The 9,388-nt window shown below is 38.2% G+C and overlaps 1 pseudogene; it reads right to left on the reverse strand.

The window, feature by feature from the left end:
- Window positions 1-1,929: 1,929 nt before the first annotated feature.
- Window positions 1,930-8,079, reverse strand: LOC146679842 (sterile alpha motif domain-containing protein 3-like; annotated as a pseudogene).
- Window positions 8,080-9,388: the final 1,309 nt, after the last annotated feature.

The raw sequence follows: 9,388 nt of genomic DNA on the forward strand, positions 1-9,388 counted from the left end.
GGTAGTTTGGATTCACTGACACAGGAGCCATACGCCCTTTCTGCAGTTTCTATGCTTCCTTAGCTCGTTTATGTCGCCATTGTTAATCCTGTTATGTTCAAAAGGATGAATACATAACGCAAGTAATAACTTTATAATCAGTCAGTGAATGAAGGAGCTCAAGAGTGCAAATATAGTTGCAATAAAGTGACAAATATGCCCTTTTATGTCAAACAAAGACCGAAATAAGTGGCATCAGTGTGAGGATGAAAATGAGCGATCCAACCTCACACTGCAGATATCAGGGCAACGCACAGTGGGGGGGCGGGGGAGGGGGGTTGCAGTCTGCGCGCACAAGAGGGCTAACAACGCTGTGAGTGACAGAATCCACCCAAACTGAGGAACAGCTTCTTCCCCAGAGCTGAAGCCTGCACTGTTTGCACTATAATATAATATAATATAATATAATATAATATAATATAATATAATATAATATAATATAATATAATATAATATAATATAATATGTTGCTATTTAATGTTTTTTGTTCGTGTTGCAGCTGCTCTGTGAGCCAAGCTTTCGTTGTCTAAATTCAATGGAAATATATCTCTGCACCACACGATGGCGATAGATTCTCACAGTCTGTGCTCTGCTTCCGCCACCAGTCATCTTTAAATCTTTTTTTTATTCAATGAAACCTTTATTTAACTCGCAGCATTACTTAAAAAAATCATATTTAAATACAAAAAAAATTACATGAACGACAGTAGTAGAAAATTGATAAAATAACACCAAATAAATATATTTACAAATGATAGCAACATCAATGGAATAAAACCATGAACAGCAGCAGAAGGAGAAAGAGGCCTGTATCTACATTATTACTCTGGCAGCTCTCAGTCTCCATACAGACAGGACACGTTGCAGCGTAATTGCAGACAGGTGCGTGGGCCTGAGCTCCGCCCAGGCAGAATGACGAGTGGAAGAAAGCAGCAACACAATAAACATATGTAACCTTGCGGAGCCGGCCGGGCAGACATCGAGACCGTGACAGAGTGCAAAACTTTTATACTTGACAACACACACAAAAACCCCCACACACAACAAAAATCAGAATTTTTGTGATTTGGATTTTTATTTAAAGGTGAAACCTTTTTTCTTTTCTTTTTTTTGCCAGATTCGACATTTTGATTAATTTCATTGAAGTATACTTTAGTTTTTTTGTTTTACTTTGATGCTATAATAGATGTTTAGAAAATTCAGTTATATTTAAGATTATATAGCATCATGGCAAAACAACAGTCTCCTCAAGCTGCTTTATACTGTAAGGTGAAAACACTACAGAAAAAGCCAGAAAACCCCAACAATCCAATGATCCCCTTTGAGCAAGCACTGGGCGACAGTGGGGAGGAAAAACTCCCTTTAGGAAGAAACCTCCGGCAGAACCAGGCTCAAGAAGGGGCGGCCATCTGCTGCGACCGGTTGGGGGTGATGGAAAGAGAATAGAGGGAGACAAGATGAAGTATACTTCTAATGGCCTATTCCAATTGGTGGTAATACATCATAAGAATTGAGGAAAGGTGGTGTTGATGGAGACTCTGGGGAAGGCCTAGTCAAGCTCAGTTTTAAGCTTTTCAACTTCATCAATCATTCACACTCAGAAATTAAAGTACAGAAATGTACCTATAGGGGTACAATGGCTTGTCACTGGGGTGGTACCCTCTAAGGTACCGTTCTGTACCCTAAACTGTGGGTACTGATTTGTACCCTTGTAATTTGTACCTTTTACATGTCAAACCTGTACTTTAAAGGGCAAAGTTGTACCCTTAGTATAAAGTACAAAAAAGAACCCTTAAAAGGAGTACAAAAATGTCTTTCTAAAGGTTCAGTATCTAAACACAGATTTCCTACATTTTTCCTCTCAAGATTTGAAAAATTGAAGATACAAAGTCAAAAATACTTGTCACATTTATTACCTTCTTAAATACATTGCTTAACTGTTACATACAAACTGTTATCAACAGAGTATGTGTCATAAGCTGCAACATCAATTTCCTGTCCAGGTTTTAGCAACGTCCATTCACTATCAACTCTAACACTGTATGAATGAAAATGGTTGTCATATAACAGAGGAATGAGAATTTTTCCACAAAAGACCCACATTGTGTCAATATTAAATATGTACTTAATTTGCCAGAACAGAGGAATCTTCTCTGAATGCAGTACATCAATGACAAACACATCTCTTACACAGTATTTGACACTGTTCACAATTACTTCTGACACACGCTGGAAAGCTTTCTTAGCACTATCAACTTCAGAAAAGCCACAATAGACTGTCAGTGCTTGTTGCAGTTCCAGTGGTAATGACAAAAATGGTGTAGTCACACTTTTTCCAAAAACATTTTCAAATTCACCAAGTAAACTTTTGTTAGAAAACTCCCAGCACTGTCTGAACTGATGTCTGTTGCTCAAAGTTGTAGCAATGTTCATAAAATTTCTACAATTGCGGGACAACGTTTTGAAATACTGGTGCTTACTTTCAAATCTCATACACCATAACAAACGTAGAGGGCCGAACATTTCAATCAGTCTTGCATAGTGGATTAAATAATGACACTTTGGTGTAATTACATCCCCAAATACACTTTTCAGTTTTGTGAGAAACTCATGGACAAGCAACTTCAACAATAAAATATTCTCTTTTCGCACTTTTTTAGCCATTACAATCTCTGTTATTTCACGACATAGAAGAAAAACATGCCAATATTTACAATTAGGTGGCACACGGTCTGCCATCAGAAATGGCAGCAATCTGAACAGGCACCACTTTTGAGATGCTGATCCAACAATACCAACACTCTGTAGTCTTTCTGATAACTGTACTGGTTTGTTTGTTTTGTCATTCTGACCAATGGGCATTTTTTGCAATTCTTCATTGATCTCTCTAATTGTAATATGCTTCTCAGTGTGGGCTTTACAAATCACTAGTTTCATAACTAGAGGAACTACACCTTCCAACAGATCATGCATTACATCAGGTGGTAAAGCTTGTGTAACACTGAAATAACTCAGTCTGTCAAAAGGACATGAACTATTTACACCATATATTGTTTTATCATCCGGAAATTCTTGGATTCGTGCAAGATGATACTGGTGAACCTCTGATGTTCTTAAAACAAAGCTTTCTTCCTCAAAGGATTGTTTCATATCTTCATAAGAAGCCATGCAATACCGACAAATTCTACCAGTGTTAAATGACATAGAAAAACCACCAATCATGTGAGCTGATAAATTATCACAAGATAAAGTTGCAAGAGCAGCATGAATAGTGTGTTCAGTTTTATCAATGGTAAAAGTAAAGCCATCAGTGGAAAGTTTTTCCAAATCATCAAGCAAAGGTTTAAGGATAACATGCCAACCACACCGCTTAACGAAAGAATAGCGTACCAATAACGCTAGATGAATGTGCCTCTGCTGAGAAGTGTACCTTTTGTCCAAATTGCCTACAGTGTAATAAAATGCACTAAGTTTGTGTTTGGATCATTTAGATCCTAGAGGATTAAGTACTTCAAATTCATCCTCATAAAAATGGAGTCGCAGTGCATTTGGGTTATCCTTGAAGAATTGATGATGTCTGAAGATTTCTCCATCAGAGTAATCTGTTAGAAATTCATCAGTTTCCGAATTGCCACTTGAAAAAATGTGATCTTTTATGTCTTCATGAGAAAGATAATTTTTTAGCACCTTATCAACAGGCACATATGAATACGAGCTAACTGTATGACCCACAGAGTCTCTTAATTTGCAATGAACAGGCTCTGTCATGTTGATCTTTGATTTGCAATGTTCTTTGACTAAATAAGGAGATCGAATAGCTGTTGAAGCCTTCTCAAAAAATTCATTTGAATGCAGGACATTTTTAACCTCTGGACACAAAGACACGTCAAGACCCATTTTCTCTAAATGATATGCTATAAAAGCATCGTAGTTCTCCTTGAAAAAACACATCAGAAAATTTACGTCTTCCACAATTTCTTCCTGAACAGAGACCGGTAAAGAATTTTTCTCTCTGCACTTAAGAATGAACTTGAAAAGATTGTCTCTGAAATTTATCAAAAATTCATCCCAGGATGGAGGGGTTTCAATATTTTCAGTTATGTCATTTGCAAATTCATTTGGGTGTGGACTGACTACCTCCTGCTCATTTTCATCTAAGTCTTTATGGGGACACAACACTTGCTCTCTGTGTTTCCTATACACATGTCGTCTGAAAGATTCATATTTTTTGAAGGAAGAACAGCAGTCACTGAGTCCACAGGTTATATCAAAATTGGCATCATGGGAATGAATAAGTCCTATGTGCTGAATAAGCTTTGTCAAACTAAAGGTTCTTCTGCCACATTTGGAGCACTGATATGGCTGAGGCATGGTGGTCAATACAGAAGATTTATTTGTCTGGTGACTGTGATTGGCAGAGGCCGGTCCTCACCCTCATCTATTTTCACAATGTACTTTTGGAGAAAAATCAGGGTGTTCTTCAGATGTTTTGGATAAGCAAGGTTGAAGACAAAATACAAGCAGAAATAAGAGATGATTCCTTCAAAAATACACGAGCTTCTGCACACTTCACTGCCATCCAACTTCACAATGTTTGGAGCGCTTCTGGAGAACACTGGTTTCCAGTCTTCATGAAGTAGCTGAACAGTTGGATAGGGGGTTTTCGGATGAACCTTTGAAGTCAAAAGAGAAGGTAGAGGAAAGCAATATCTTAGTCTCTTAACAAAAGATACATTTGTTTTCCTTTTATATAGACTAAATATTTTAATACACACACCTCTCCAAGTATGACAAAGAGATCCAGTTTCTCCTTGAAGACGTATGGCAGGAATAAAAGTGCAGCCCTTGTGTCAAGATCTGCCAAAAAAACAACAAAACACAAGATCACCCATGCATTTTATCTGGCATTTCCAGTTACCTATAAAAATTATATAAAATGGAAGCCTTGAAGTTAAAAAAAAAAAGCAAATACCTGGTAGGTCATCAGTGAGAGCCTCCTCTCTTGCATCAAGGTAGAGCTGGTAGAGTGGGGTTTTCCCTCGTGTAAGGCCAATCACCTTCGCTGGCTTACATTACCCGTTGTTGGTTGGATCCACCTGAGTTCGTTGCACAGCTACAAGTAAAAAATTCATTTTCAGTACAAAATAACAGTGTATGAAAATGAAATAATCTAAAGTTGATATTAATTATGTATGGTGCTGCATAATTATTTTTTTTATAGAATTTAACAACAATACTGTAAGAAGTTACATGAACATACAAAAAAAGGAAAGAGGGACAGATGAAGAAAGCAAGGTCAAGGGCAAATAAAATATACTACTATAAACATGTTAAATGTGACAGCTATTTCCAAGTTCAATTCAGCTTTCTGACTTACACCAGTAGGCATCCCTAAGAAGGGGTACTTCTTCAACACATCTTCCACAGGCATACCATTTGCAATTTCTTTCTGCCGCCAAGCAAACGTTTGCTGCATACGGTTATGAACCACCATGGTATCTGGTTGCATCTTCTGATATTGGCACTGTATGACCTTTAAGTGGGCGTCTATGGATAATAAATCCTCTCCTTGGACGCATGGTCCCTTGAAAGAAAGCAAGAGTGAGAAGAGAAAGTCAAAACAGATTAGAAACCCAACATAAGACTAAATATACAATTAGAGCTGACACGATCTGTGCATCACAAAGAACTCGTATCGGTTAAAGTTAACCGATACCATGAACCAATATTTAAAATATGGAAACTCTGAAATAATTTCACATAAAATCTTAATTGTTAACTTGAAATTTTAGTTTTGGAGTCATATTTAAAATGGGTTTTTTTTGTTTTTGTTTTTTAAATCTAGTTCACCCTCTTTTAGCGCCTTCCAATTAATAATTTTTTGTGAGGTAGAAGTATTAGCACTGGTACTTTGTATTAGCAAGTGCTCTAATCCAAGTATTGGTATTGTTTCGGTTTGAAAAAAGGTACAGTTGCATCCCTAATCCTTAGTTTTAGATGTAATAACAGAGGCAAGAACATTTTATAGCTCAAGGTGTCCCTCACACCAACCTGACAAACATTTCTCTGACTTGTTCGTTGACATTTATTAGGCTGCCCTCTCCTCGTAGAACCAAACTTCTCCTTACAACGCCTCACTGCCTCACTGTCGACTAGTGGTGCCCGCTCTGATTTGAATTTACGTCTCAAAGACATATGCCATGTGTGCTTGTTGAACAGAAACATAAGTTACTGTAAAAACAATCTACACAAAATACACCCAACAAAGAATCAGTAAACATATGTTACAGAGTATAGCATGGTGGAAAAGGATGGAGAGAATCCCCCACTAAGCTTTTGGGTTGGCATTTCTTTAGATTTTGTTTTGTATTAATTGCATGCTTTGGTGTTTTTTTGTGTTTGATGTGAGGTGTGGGCCACACCCATGTGGGAGTGGAGATTCTACTCTAGTCCAGCTGCCAGCTATTTGGAGTTGAATACAGGGAGCAGCTGATTGGGGAGGATTGGAGCCCTTCTCTATAAAGGGGAGAGGAAACAGGAAGTAGGGGTTGTCGTTGTTTTTTTTAGTAGGACACTGGTGAAGCAGGGAAGCCTCGAAGATCCAGGATGAAGTGTGCACATTTTAATGGAAAAGATTTTTAACCTGGCCTGGTTTTGCTTTTAAAATAAACTGAGGATGTTGGAGGGAGGACTCATTCTTATTGGGATGTGAGTGGATGTGCTGGAAGGCAGGAAAACAAACACTGGACTGGAGACTCTCTGTGCCCCTGACAAGGAAACTGGACCAGTTTTGGGGAAGTTCCAGCTCCCAGGATGTGATCTGGAGACCCAGCCTCGAACGAAGTCAGGCCTGAAAAGGCTAACAACCCTGACCGCGGTGGCTTTGGGCCTTGGATTCCTGGCCAGAGTTGTGTCTTCAGCCAGTAGTTTTACCCGGAGAAAGAACAAATAAATCTTGTGTAACCCATTACAGTGTGCGTGTGGTGGTTCGTTACTGGTCAATATTAGAGCTACTACTTTCTTGTACGGAGGCCATTTTGGGCCTTACGTAACACATACTTCATACAAACCTACTGAGAGGCTACAGATTGTCTTACTAACAAAACAAGATCGAAAAAAGCTTCACTTTTACTTTGTAATCTTGAAGGAACCTTATGCTAATTTTAAATTTAACTTACATAACCATTTCCCTCATGATCCTTGAGGAAAGGATACTTCGTTACCAGCGTCTTCACAGCTTGCACATATTCAGAATTTGTGGGATACCTGTAATATCAGAAGAAACAGAAGTGTTAGAGCAACTGCTGACAAACAAACTTTATCAAGTGTTAGTTATTGTTTCTTAGTAATGTAGCGTTTATTTTCAATATGACAGATTCAGCTTTTTCTAAAGCAACAAGCTAACATTACCCTGATTAACTTACATAGTATACTGTGCCACAGCTTCATATAGAACTCTGATTATTGTGTGTCTGTCCCTTGGATTTTTATGGCACGGTTCTTTGTTGTCCAGTTTTAGTTGCAGATTTTTGGGAAATCTTGGAATTTCAAAAGAGGCTGGCAGTCTCAAAGTATTTTCATTGCTGTGAAAACAGTTAAGTGTTTGTTTTTATTGCATGAATTGAAGTATAAAACACTACAGTAACAATACATATGGTAGAAACAATGATCATATTAACTAAATCCTAAAAGTGCATAACGGCCAACATGTATGCTTCAGACATACTAACTTCATTATAAATAAGAAAATACCTTATTGAAGTTGACGAAGTAGATGGTTGCCAGTCTTCTGGAGAGACAGTCTGTAGAGTCAGACTGACTGAAGATTCCTTCATCCTTGACACAAACTGGTTGAATTTAACCTGCTTTTTGAAGGATCCTTGGAAAAGGTATGCAACCATAGTCTCAGTAAGACCGCAGTCAACTGTGTCACCATCAACCTCATTGTCTGCAAGATAAATGGTAGTACAAACTCTAAATTCAATGTAAGGATATTTATCACCACATTTTTACATGGGTAAAAACCGTATATCACACACATTAAAACCTTTTGTACAACTTCTTTCAGTTCAAAGAAATATTCATTTAAAAAAAATCAGTAAATTAAATAAAATAAACCAAATCTTTAGAGTGAATCCTCTCGATATGCAAAGTTTTCATTTTTAAATTTAGATGTTTGTTTGGGACTACTGGACACAGGAGAGCAGAGTCTGAGCATGCTTTTGTGCCCTTTCAAGTTTGGAAGAAAAAAAAGACTAGAATGCTGTAATGTGTTAATATTCACTACTAAGGTGACTCCTTTCTCCAGATTTCCGACAGTTTCTGCCGTCTGTTCTTTCAGACCGATTACTTATAGTGATAACACCGTATTACAAGCTCAGATTACATGCTGAAAAAGTTCCCACATTGCTTAAAACGCGACTATCAAACCCCAGCTGCGACACCCTTGTTATATTTTAAACAAGTGCGGCGTCAAGATATTTCCTTTAAACGTTATTATCAGCTGCCCATGTGTGTTAATGGCCTTGGAATGGATGTAAAAACGTGATTTTATTAAACCATTAATACACTAACGGTAAACTGCATTCAGCTACCAGGGAATCAAATTTCGCGCCGGTGTTCCAGATCTACTGGCGTTTAGATCAACTGGCGTTGGTCGAACAGATGTGTGGCAGTCTTGCGTTTCAGGAGCTGCTACCGACAAACCAGCAAAAAAACGCCAAATGTGTCATCTGTGACACTTGTGAGGTTATCTCAAACACACTCCGTCAGTCTTGATGCTGTTGAACAACAAAATGTTTAAAATGTGGCGAGTTTATCTGGTGATATCCTCATGCGCGACGCGATCGCGAAAACAGCAAACAAGTAACACCACGCCGATGTTGTTCACAGGACAGCAAGAGTAAACGATCGGGAGACTCTTGTCGTCGTTATCGTTCCGCTCGCACGTTTTATTTCTCCGGTTTCAGCGTTTTTGCTTCACAACTAAAGCGAGCAGTTTACTTTGTGCACTAACATGGAGTCGAGTCAACCAGCGCCACCTCTGGCCAAGTGCCACAGCCTACAGCCAGATCAACCTGTGACACACATCTGCACCACGTTTGAATTCGTGTCATGCACATTTGTACCTTTCAATTGTGTCTGTTTGTGCGTCATGCAAATAAACCTTTGAAATGAATGAAATGATATCATATATTCCTTATTGGCCTACATTTGTACAAAATTCCAAATTATATACACAAAGTCATAGACATCACCACTCCAATTGGTCATCATGATTTTGATATTCTCTTTTTCCATAACAATGAAATACGCCTTGGACAAATATGACACATCAATATTTCATTAG

Source organism: Copadichromis virginalis, linkage group LG23, assembly GCF_057382275.1.
Source record: "Copadichromis virginalis isolate Kocher_CV1m ecotype Utaka linkage group LG23, C_Virginalis_male_GT1.1, whole genome shotgun sequence".
Taxonomy (NCBI): Eukaryota; Metazoa; Chordata; class Actinopteri; order Cichliformes; family Cichlidae; genus Copadichromis; species Copadichromis virginalis.